Genomic DNA, 12,528 nt, shown 5'->3' with positions numbered 1-12,528 from the left:
TTTACATACCCAATTCAAATAGGTATATTCCTCAGCTGCTGGGAAATCAAACACAGAGGCAGTTCCTGCACTGTATAAAAACAGTCACCCAGAAGGTGCAGGAGACTGGGAGGGAACTGGGTGAACCTTGTTAATACACTCACAGGGAAATAAACTGGGAAGCTGTTCCAGAGCACAGTAAGTGTAGCAGTGTAAACTGCTTGCAAATCTGCAGTGGGTGGGGGTACACTCTTGTCCCACAAATTTATCCGTCTCCGATCAAATGTGTTTAGAGCCTACATTTTGGAGGTTCCAGGTCTCTTTCCATGGAGAAGTGAAGAAAAATGCTGGATTCTGTATATGCAGATAGCATCACCTGTGAAACACAACTTTATGGATGTTGGATAGCCATCAGGAAATAGTGCTTCACATATTACCAAAGGTTATAGTCCAGCAACAATAAAATACCCTACCAAAATTGATCTCTGAAGCTACTTCAGTATGTTACTCTTCAGCTTGAAATAGTTGTGTCCAAAAGTGTAGAGTGTGGCATCAGGACAGCAGTAGACCGTAAACTTGTCTTTGGTTTTTTAGACCATTAGAAAGACAGTAAGTAATTTTTTGTAAGCTTTGCATGGGGCTGGCAGCACTGTCTTGCAAAGGAAAGATCAGCATGACAGAGTTGAAACTTCTGAAACTCATAATAATTACTAAAACAACTCTCTGTTGTTTTAGCTTCAGATTAAGACTAAGAGGTAGATGTTGTCTTCCTTATTATCTTATGGGTGTCCTGATACCTGACCTGGGGAAGACATGGGCAAAACCAAAGGCAAATCTTAGGCCATATAGCTGGTATAGCTGGTGAATCATATTTTCAGGGAGTTGTCTGGTGCCACTGCCATGCTGGTCAGTAGCTGGCATTGCAGAGACCAGCAACTACCCTAAATCATTGCAGTTCATGACAGCAATACTTTCACCTGAGATGGGGAGGAGATCCTGTTCCACAGCAGCACAAATATACCTCTTTTTTATTTAATAAGTGATCTAGAAAACATGTCTTATCACAGGAATATGGGGTAGGCCAACTCACCAAAGGCTTGCAGTAGCCCACTGGGGGCTGGCACAATCTTCACAGAAGGGACTGCTCGGAGTTCAGCAGCTCCATACACATAGTCAGAAATGGCCTTGTTGAGCATGTTGCTCTCATTTTGGACACGTGGAACTGAAATGACCTGCAGAAGTGCTGCTTCTATCACCCCTCCCAGCAATGCCCTTATGGCTTGCTGCTTAGGATAGCGGAACAACTGGAGTGCTCAGAAGCATCAAGCATCTGCCAGCCTAACTGCTTTTATAATCACAGACCAAAGGTAGGATTTTGCAATAAGCATCTCCTTTGTAAATTCAACCCTTAATTTCTTTCTGAGGAATTATTTGGTTATGTTTGAGGCCAGCCTCTGGCCCTTCCTGAGAAACAGACTTGAGAAAAGGTGTACAGCTGCTGAACAAGAATCTCAACTTTAAAAAAAAAATCTTCAGAGTTGTTTCCTTAGTGTTATTTGAACCAAACAGCATTTTGCTGAGACAAATGACAGCTTGACTAGAACAAGCCAATGAAATACACATGCACAAGTTACAGCTTGTTAATACTAAGAATTATGTCTTTCTGAATGACAGGTAAAAAACCTCTTTTGCAACTTTGTATGGCCCAGAAAGAAGTGTTTTTTTCTTTTGGCAAGAATTTAGGTCTATTGTTGGATCAAAAATTAAGAATGGTTTGAGTTGGAAGTGACATTAAAGATGATCTCATTTCCAACTTCCCTGCCATGGGCAGGAGTACCTTCTGCCACACCAGGTTGCTCAGAGCACCATCCAAACTGGCCTTGAGCACTTCCAAGGGTGAGACATCCACAATATATCTGGGCTACCTCTGCCAGTGCCTCACCACACTCTCAATAATGAATTTGTCCCTAATAGATGACATAAACCTGTCCTTTTTTAGCTTGAAGCCATTTCCCTTGTCTTAGCACATGTCAAAATTTCCTCTCCAGCTGTGTTGAAGCCCCTTTAGGTACTTGAAGGTATTCCAATGTCTCTCAGGAGCCTTCTCTTCTCCCAGTTGAACAACATCTTCACAGGAGAGGTGTTCTAATAACGTTTCTAGGGAACTACATGATCATCATCATAATTTATGAGAGGTGGTAACGAATTCCTAATTATCATTAATAGGTTTCTGAAAAAAACCTTTTCTTTCTACTAAGTTTGTTTTTTTGCTTTTCCTCTGAGGCAGAACTTAATATTTACATATAGATCAAACAACTCTTGATTTGATTTCTTGTTTGATGTTTTGGTTTTGTTTTTTTTTCAGATGGACTGGTAACTCATCATTTTATGGCATTTTTGCAGCATTTGCTTTACTTTTTAAATCTTCACTGGTCCTTTTAATCACTTGGAAGGTGGTTTGTTTTTTTTTTTGTTTTTTTTTTTGTTTTTTTTTTTTTGGTTTTTTTTTTACTTTAAAGCTAAATAAATTTTTGTTCCAAATCAAACATTTATAGATTAAGATCTATATATAAAATCTCTTGTATCTACATCTAGAATTCTCTGCTTGGGATGAGTGCACAGGATGGTTTGACTTTTTTGTTTTTCAACATTTTTGAAACTGATTTTCAAAACTGATTACCTGGCCAGTCATTAATACAATTATTCCATTTCTATAGGTAATTGCCATATTTCAATATGAAGTCTCAGGGGTCACTTCTGTTTGGGGGAAAATCCAATTGATTTCCATAGCAGGAGCAGACTAAAAGTAAGTGCCCATTCAACTCTTATAACTGGATAAATCTTATTTTTTTAGAAGTGAGGCTTCATTTATCTAAGCTCACTTTACTGGCTTCCAAATTACAGATATGCAGTGCCTCCCTTGAGTTTTGTAAAACTACACCATCGTCTCAAACATCTTTATCACTTCTTGTGAAATGTGGACACCAGTGTCCTGTTGTGCTAGATTCAAGATGTGCAGACATCTCCACGAGCATAACTCAGTTTACTACACCAGCCAATTTAAGTGTACAACCTTATCTGAAATACATCCTAGATCAGCTTAAGATATCCTTGGGATGAAAAATCAAGTGATTTAGGCTTATTTGTTCTTTTCTTTGAAAAGACCGACACAGTGAACTTGAAAAGAGCTCATCTAAGTGTAAGTCTTGACTTTGCAAAATATTCCTTGTGTTCTTTTGGGAATTAATTTCATTTCTCAACAACACTGCTTTCTATCATTGAAGAGTTTTTCTATCTTTTTTTCTCTCCCATCTATTTCCATCCTTAACACTTCCTTGGCTTCCTGCTGTTTCTAACAATCTTAATATTTCCCGATGCCAATGTGATATGAGTAATAACCACAGATTTCATACAATTTCTGCTGTGATGGCATGAGATGGAATTAGTCTGATGGGTTTATACCAAGGTCACATGGGGCTTTTGTGTAATTAGGTGCTTTGGGAGAAAAAATATAAAATAAATAGTCCTGCTTTATGAACATTTGTCATCAGCCAAAGCCTATAAACTCTGAATACCTTAGCTTCTCTGTCTATACAGGAAAAAAAAATAAAAGAAGAAAGAAAAAAAAAAGAAAGAAGAAAAAGTCTGTATATTCTAGAATATCAGTAGTTATCCTCTTCTTTTTATGAGGCTCTCTTTTAATGGGTGTGAGCTCCAAATAAAAAAAAAAAAAAACATCAAGGACAGAGTAAAATTTTTCCCCTCTTTTGAATTTCGGACTTCAGTTTTAAGAACATAGTCCTTTCCTCTCTGATCCTTAAATCTGGCACCAGCTCCAGTAAGGCGTATCAAAGCTCTTTGATGACTCTAAAATTCAGAAAAACTTGAATTAGAAAGTAAGGAAAAATTCTCAGGAAATCAGGAAGCACTAAAGGGGAAAACAATGGGAGGCAGAATCACATTAATATGTGTGATTTCATAAAGAAGTTTTCTTTTCAAATTCTCCTCCAAAATGTTAGTCTGTATAATGAATTGGACTAACAGTTATGCTATGAATGCAACAACTACTGTAAAATGTGATAAAAATGATGGGTTAACAATCTACATGGAAAAATAATGACAAGACAAAATAACAGTGATTTGATCTTTCATGTGAATATTCAGTTGAGTCTGTAATGAGAAATAACATTAATGATGAGATGCTATATCTGTCAAAAAATCCTGGGAAAGAAACTTCATGGAAAGGAAAATATTATTCAGATCCCAATGCTTGTAATCAGTACATTATTAACAACTTTGATAAAATTGGACAACTAATATGTAGAAGTGTCATAAAAGCATGCAGTGTCTCTAGCACACAAAATGAACTGTTGTTTAATAATAAAGAACCTGGTTTAGTCTAAAACTTTCATAAACAACTTATTTTTATATTGTCCTTTACATTCAGAAAATTATCTCATTTTTCAAGAGCTCTTTTCTTAGGATCTTAATAACAGTAGAGAATTTTTGAAAAGGCTTTTCAGAGATAATCTTCTCAATTCTTAAGGAGTGACTGCACATCTTATTTGATAGCAGCAATTTCATTTTTAACTGCATGAAAGTTGCCCTTGACTACATTGAAGTATATTAAGGATGTAAATATTACATAGGCACGTATCTATAAGGGAGTGCATGGTGCACATGAAGGGTATGTGCAGGTTATTCAGGACTGCTTCTGCTGTTAGGCAGCTTGATATTGAACTGGCAGCTCAGACACTGTCAGACATCTTTGAAAATACTAAGTGTACAGGTGATGCATTTTGAAGCAAGGCTGGTGCAGACAGCCTTTAAGATCCAGAAGCATTAATTCAAGTCATATCCTGGACTCACTCTGATGACAGTCCTCATGTCTTATCACTCCAGCTGCAAAGAGTTAGGGGTCCATTAGTCTAGAAAGCCAAAAGCACCCAGCTGTGAGCTTTTGTATCCCTCTGTTTTATGCACCTACTGTAAGGAGATTTCAGAAACTTTTCTAAGGCACTTGCCTCAGGTGAGACTGTTTCCATTAGGTAGTGGTGAACATGTTCTTACATGTTACAAGAGGGGTATTTACAACACAAGAACCCCTGGTGGGAAAATCTATTCCAGAATAGGTCTGTGCAAGACAGAATGCTTTCCTGCCTGCAAAAGTATCTTGGTTTTCTTTTATATAAAATTTACAGTGTGCATAGGGGCTCACCCAAAAACAAGGATGCAAAGCAAAATCACACCTTTCAGTTCCTTCACAGAACTGATCTTAACAAAAAATACTAAACAGTTTTTTCCCCTTACCTGGCACACTGATGGAGTATATAGAATTATCTATAAAAGAGTATGGAGAGTTCCAGTGACATCTGATACGCAGAGTAACTTGAAATGTCTCAGGTTGGATTGCAATGAGATCTGATATTAGCCAGCTTCTGAGGAAGATAACCTCTGTCTAGGAAACCCTCCCAGAAATGCAGTCACAAGAACTAAACGGTCAGTGAGAAACAGCCAGCACAGAAGCCATATCCTTCTGTTCCCAGAGGTTTGCTTCTCTCCAACTTGTTTTTCCTGTTGAAATGAGACCCAGCTAATAAAGTTCTACATAATGTATTCAGATTCCTGTGGTAACATTGGATGCTTCCGTTTTTTTTTTTTTTTTTTTTTTTTGCATGACATTTCTTCAAAGTCAGCTTTATATGTATGATTCCAGCTTGCCAAATATCTGCTCTATTTGAAATCTATATCTAGCCTGAAACATTTTGTTTTGTCCTTTGGTTGACCGTCTGTGCCAGTGAAAGACATCCTTGTGAAGAAGTGCCCCTTGCTCCTGTGGTTACCAATACTGTTCCACAGTTTCCAAGGGTGATGCTATTATATTGCTCCAGCCACCCTGTGCACCCTGTTGAGTAATTTATTGGCCAAGATCCTAACAGTGGAAAGGCCTGTCTAGAATCCTGCTGAATTTTAAAAGGTAGGAATATTGCACTTCATAACAAGCAGCTATTAATGATAACCAACAATATAATTCTTATGGAATTTTGCCTTGCATATGCATGAAATTCCCAAGCATAATAAAAAGCAAATGAAATAAGTTAACCTCTTGTGTACTGTTCTTCCTGGTACATAATTACAGTGTAGTGGAAAGAGCATGACCCTGTAGCTGTCCAAATTTAGCATTATTAGCATTCCCCATACTGCAGGCTATTGTCTGGTGGACAGTATTGTCTCTCCTCTGTTCTGACTTGTGCAAAATTATACCCTTAAATGTGAGTTCATGACCCATTCTCTAAGCCAGTCTTTTGTTTTCAGTGTAGCCTCAAAATCAATGGACTGGCAGGATATGCAGCATAAACCCACAGGGTCAGTTTGATGCTCATTCACTAGAAACATACGGTGCATTGTAAGGATCTATATGAGATGACAACGATTTTCTACTTTTCAAATGTAGCCACATGAGATTAGGGCATTCGGCAGAAAAATGCTGCCAACTCTTTATGTCATCCTATTAATGGTGAGTAGCAGAGTCTGTACATTTTTCTTGGATTACAGAGCAAAAACCAGCTCAAAAATCTTACTGTTTCTCTTCTCATGTATAAATGAAGCTGTGCATTGTACCTCATTAAAGCAAATGAAGGCATCTCATTAACACTCACCAAGAAGTAGTTTTCATGTTGGAATTGTAAGTCTGTATAATTCTGACATGAAAAGTTTTACCAAAGGAAAGCCCATTTTAATTAAGGTGATACTGACAGGTTTTAGCAAAAGATTAACAATCAGATGTTCAGAATTTTCTCAAGACTGATGGAATAACATGATCCTTACAACAATCTGTTTTTTTAGTTGAAAATTTTTGGCATTGTTAATTAAGGGACTTGACTTTCTAAAATTGATTTTACTGTTATCTTTCTTCTCTTGCAGGTGAATTTAGGGATCAGCACAGGTAAAAATGTAACTGTGGGCAAGTTTCTCTAATTTGTCCTATTTACAAAAGTTAAGTTCATGTAAAGCCCCAAGTGAGCTTAAGCAGAGAAAATCACCTAGAAATAAAACTCAGATAGATACACTGTTTATAAAGCAATTTTCTCATGGGGCCCTGACTTTTGCACTGGTGATCAACACTGTTAAAAAACAGGCATTTTTTTAAAGAATCTAACAAGGCAAAAAATTTAAGACTCCTGTTGTTGAAAAATCTTCCATTAGATTTCTAGGTTAAAAAAAAGGTACATTTTTCTTATTATTTTTATTTTTCACCTGATGGTGGTATAAGAAAACATTTTAAAAATAGGTCTCTTTTATTCCATTTATTTTCAGATTCCCTAATAAGTAGGATTACCATAGTCCAGACCTCTAAAACAACCCTCTTAATCTGAGACACAATGCTGCTGCCTAATCTAAGACATCGCTGTTACATGTGTTTCTGTACAATTTTACATTAAATTTTCTTTTCCTGCCCAGAATAGAAAAAAAACCCTTGCCTCATCCAGTGTGATTATGGTGAATATCCATCCATTCAATTTGTCTTAACATTTTGTCTTTTGAAGGCCAAAAAGTAGGCAGTACCTAAAACGGAAGTCTTACCATCAATTGTACCAGAGAATTACTGGTAATTTACAGAATCACAGAAGTGTCATTGTGCTGTAAGAGACCTCAAAGCTCATGTAATTCCAACCCTGCTGCCATGGGCGGGAATACTTCCCACTAGACCAGGTTGTTCAGAGTCCTATCCAACCTGGGCTTGAACACTTGTAGGGATGGGGCAGCCACAGCTTCTCTGGGCAATCTGTGCCAGTGCCTCACCAAATTCACAGCGAATAATTTCTTCCTAATAATCTCCTTTCTGTTTGAATCCATTCTCCCTTGTCCAATCACTGCATGACCTTCTCAAAAGACCCTCTGCTCTCTTCCATACCCTTTTTTTTACTGGAACTGGAAGCTGCTCTAAGATCTCCCCAGAGCTTTGTCTTCTCCAGGCTGAACAAGCCTAACTCTCTCAGCCTTTCCTCACAGCAAAGGTGGTCCAGCCCTCTGAGCACCTTCATGGCCTCCTCTGGACTCCCTCCAGCAGTTGCATCTTTAGGTTCCTTAGACTATGTATGCTCCTATGAACATGATCTTGCTCCAAAGGATGCTGAGATGGTGCTCACCGTGTCAATGTTATCCAGATTCAGAGCTTTAGACCATGCCAAATCCATGTCATGATTCTTTGCAACAGGGATATAGCTAAAACAGCCCCACTTTTACTTGGGACATTCAAGTGGATATAGGCAGTGTGTTAAAGGTAAAAAGACAGAATCTGATCACTGACACTCTTCCATTATGTGGCACTTTATGACTCATTTCCCATCTTACTAATAGCGAGAGCTGAGTGAAAGTTTTGCGTTAAATAATTAATACAACAAATTTTAGCCTCTTTTCCTAATTTGCAAGCAAATAATGATTTTTTTGAGGAAATTTTTATTCAAATTTATCAAATGCATGCTGCACAGCTGTTTGGTTACTTTACAGCTGAACACAAAAAACTCCACAGGCATATTAGATTATTAAGTTCTGAAAGTTCACATATACTGTTTAATTGTAGCTAATTAACTAGGAGTTTTAGCCTTATTTTCTGTGTGAAGGTTAAGGAACAAGCTGTACAACTATCAGCTATTTTCCTTCTCTGCTTCTGAGACTAGTGCATTATTAATTTATCTAACTCCATGAGGTACAATGAATTTATTTTTCCTAGTTTCTGTTATAGTTTTTCCTCTGAAAAGTGAACCATTCAACAAATTGTAAAATTTTGTTATTGAAAGAAGTAATTTATTTTTAGTCTTCTTATAAATCCAATAGCTTTTTTTGCTGTTTTCATAACACACGACTCGCACTGCACTGACACACAGACCTTATGGCTGGCACTAGAACTTTTACAATAAATTTATGCTAAAAATTACCTGCCCAGCTAATGGAAAAAACTTTTTTAATAAATTGGCCTCTATAATAATACTTCAGTTTCCTCTTTATTTGGAATCCAAGATTGTTTTGAATGCTTCCCTTTTATTCTATTATTTGTACTTTTACATAGTTAGATCCATATGTTAATGACAAGGAAGTCAGTATTGTGACATTTTCATAATTTTATATTGAATGCATAAATACCCCTAGTTCATCAGAATTTTTAGCTATTGTATAAAGCAACTTTTAAGTCTTATAGCTAACCCTTCCCAGATTTGCTCTTTTATTTGGAGAAAAGAACCAATATTAATTTTGTTTCCCTTCTTCAGTGCCAACTGAAACAACAAAAATATTGACCTGGTATTTAGCATCTGAAGCACTCCTAGCATTCCCAGTCCGGTGCAGAAGTTGAATCTCTCTGCTTTTCCACTGTGCAATGCAGAGAATGTGGTGGGAACAGAATAGCAAGGCAACTGAGCTGGAAAATATCTCAGATAGATGAAATATTTGTTGAGCAGTTTTCTCATGTGAATATGCCTCTGGTTGGTATATGCCAGTCACCAGTCCATGGAATTTGTTTTATCTTCTGTCTCAAGGATTTATTCTCAAGGAAAAACTGCTGTGTGAGGCATCATAACTGTGGAGACAACAAAGAAATGTTGGTTTTAAAAAGAGCTCTATCTTTCATACATCTAACAGACAGAGTCAAGTTTTAATATTCTCAAGGGTTCTTTCTTCAGATAAGAATTTTATAACAAAGTAACATTAAGGCAGGTTCTCTTTCTTCTCTGTTAGACTCATATTCATTACTGCCAACAGGACACCATTTTGCAATTTTTAAAGATGCAAACATCAAATATGGTAGTGTTGAATTTAAAATGAACAACAACAACTATATTATTAAAAAACACATTTTCCCCAGATATGCTGATGTCTCAATACAATCTTTGTGCAGAAGAGGAAATAAGGCACATATAAGTGTTTATCAGCTTTGCAGCTTACAAAACCAATGTCCTGAATGAAGACAGCAACATATCCTTGGGTGTTATCTGATCAAAAACATTCCACATGTATAAATCAAAGCTAGGAGGAAAAAGAGCCATATAAAGATGAGATAGATGAGAAAGCAGCCACATTAGGAAAGCTTCTCCTATTTAAACAGTCAGGCTTTAAAAAAAGATAAAATGAGAGCTAAGTGAATACCCCTTCAGGGTCCATAGTCTCACAAATATATCTCCGAATCAGATAAAGATATGTAATGATTCTGTTTTCCAGCATGATGTGGACACTTACCTTTATATAGAGCATATTTGAAGGTGTGTATGGACAAAAAAGAGAGCTAATCTTATAAAGGCACACAGACATTTAATTCAATTAATATTACAATTAATGTTGCAAAATTAAATAATATTAGCATTATGAAGAGAAAGTGTGCTGTACACTAATGCATAATACTTGTGGCATCCTAATTTACTGCTGACCTACAATGAGTAAAAAACAGCACCTGTGTGTAACTCATCTCCTGGATGTGTCAGTAACACAGCCACATCCAGCAAGAAAGAGGGTATCTCTCACATGCTGACAAAATACCCATGGAAAGATTGCTCAGTTAATGGCACTTTCCTTTCCAAGATGACCATTCTGGAGAGACTTTCAGTTCTTATTTATAAGCTATTTTTGTCTCTGACCATAAAGGTTCAATAAATAGCTCTATCATTACTGCAAATAAAGAGGCTGGCTCATCTTTGCATCCCCTTTGGCTTACTTTCATGCCTAAGGTGTCGATTCCTCATGAAAATTTTCAAGGGGGGGAACAGACACAAGTAACATCATTCTCCCATTTATATGCTTGGGTTTCTGGAGGATATCAGATCATACCATCATCACCACCCTTGCAACATATTTACATCGCTTGTTAACTCTTTCCACAAAATATGTGTATATTTGATGGGCTTTTTTTTACATATTAATTTCTTGAGCTTTACATTTCACAGCTATATATCCAACCATTTGCTTGTGAATATTTTACAAACAAAAATTGTTATTAAGTTTGTAATAAAACAGAATAACTCTTGCCACATGACTTTTTTAATTCAGTGCACTTAAAAAAACCCTATTATGTAAAATACAAAACAGCATTAGTGGTAGAAACACTGAGACAGTTTCAACATTTGACTTGCCACAATGATTTTTCAGAAGCCGTTTCTAAGTTAAAAAAAAATCCATTGCTGGAAAGATGAGAGGGAAAACCAAAAATTGTGAGAATGGATATCAGTCCTGAGTAATTCTCATGTAATTCTAAATCTTTCATTTGTACAATTTCATTTCCTATATGCTTTAAAAGAATGATAATTAGTAATCTCTTTATGTGCTTAGAGCAGCAGAAATATCATTGATACAACTAAATTAAATACACTGGGAAGAATATGCTAGGATTGACCACAATACCAAATGCAACCATGGTTTTAAATTCAATAGAAATTACCTACTTCCTTGGAAAAGGATGAATCATAGAACCATAGGATTGTTCAGCTTGGAAAGGTCCTTTAAGATCTTCAAGTCCAAACCTTAACCCAGCACTGCAAAGACTATTAACCAAAGTTCCCAAGTGCCACAACTACACATTTTTTAAATCCTTCCAGGAATGAAGTCTCCACTACTTCCCTGAACAGCCTGAGAGAGTTGTTTCAACAGAAGTCAGTGATTTGGATGGGCTGCAAGGGGCCACTTGCTCCTTACCAAAAGCTCAAAGTGATCTCAAAAAATGTTGCCTTGTGCTTGTTACGGATTTCATGTGACAGTCATTACCAGCTTGCTTAAAGAAAATTCAGTGGGAAGCAGAACAAGAGATCCGAGCTACGCACTCCTTTTCAGACTGAGTCTAAATGGCTTTACAAGGAGGGCAGAGCTGCTTGTAATGAAGAGTTAGCAGTCTCCAGTGGAGTTGCACCCACAAAACTGTTTGTGAAAAACTCCTTAGCAAAGTCATAGAATCATAGAATAATTTAGATTGGAAAAGACCTCTAATATCATCAAGTCCACCACTGGACCATGTCGTTGAGCACTACATCTACACAAAGTTTTAAAGACTTTCTGGGGATGGAGCCTCCACCATTGCCCTGGGCAGCCTGTGCCAGGACTTGCCCACTGTTTTGGTGAGGAAATTTTTCCTAATATCCAAACTAAACCTCTCCGGCTCAACTTGAGATGGTTTCCTCTCAACATTTCACTTGCAACCTGGGAGCAGAGACTGAATCCCACCCAGCTACAGCCTCCTTTCAGGTAGTTATAGAGTGAGAAGTTTTCTCCCAAGCTTCTTTTTATTCAGGCTGAACACACACAGTTCCCTCAGCTGTTCCTTACCAGGCTTATTCTCCAGACCCTTGCCCAGGTCTGTTGCCCTTCTCTGGACATGCTCAAGCATGTCACTGTCTTTATTTTCATGAGGGGCCCAATACTGAAACCAGAATTCATGCTGATGGCCTCAACATCTTGCACTGAAAACTGCAGAGAATGGAATGGTTTGAATGCACACTGTGCAAGCCAAGGTGTGTCCAAAAATCTCTCAATTTGTAGCCGTCTCTTGGCAATGTAAAAACCATTTTGAAG

The 12,528-nt window shown here is 37.3% G+C and overlaps 1 long non-coding RNA gene across 1 annotated transcript in view; it reads right to left on the bottom strand.

Moving 5' to 3' along the window:
• Positions 1-9,576: 9,576 nt before the first annotated feature.
• Positions 9,577-12,528, bottom strand: part of LOC137464407 (uncharacterized) — a 234,906-nt gene continuing 231,954 nt past the window's right edge. Inside the window, exon 3 of the long non-coding RNA XR_010994217.1 lies at positions 9,577-9,594. This is a non-coding gene — a long non-coding RNA (uncharacterized lncRNA). The remainder of the gene's footprint in view (positions 9,595-12,528) is intronic.

Source organism: Anomalospiza imberbis, chromosome Z (assembly GCF_031753505.1).
Source record: "Anomalospiza imberbis isolate Cuckoo-Finch-1a 21T00152 chromosome Z, ASM3175350v1, whole genome shotgun sequence".
In the NCBI taxonomy this organism is placed as follows: domain Eukaryota; kingdom Metazoa; phylum Chordata; class Aves; order Passeriformes; family Viduidae; genus Anomalospiza; species Anomalospiza imberbis.
This window is presented reverse-complemented; position numbering and strand designations above follow the sequence as displayed.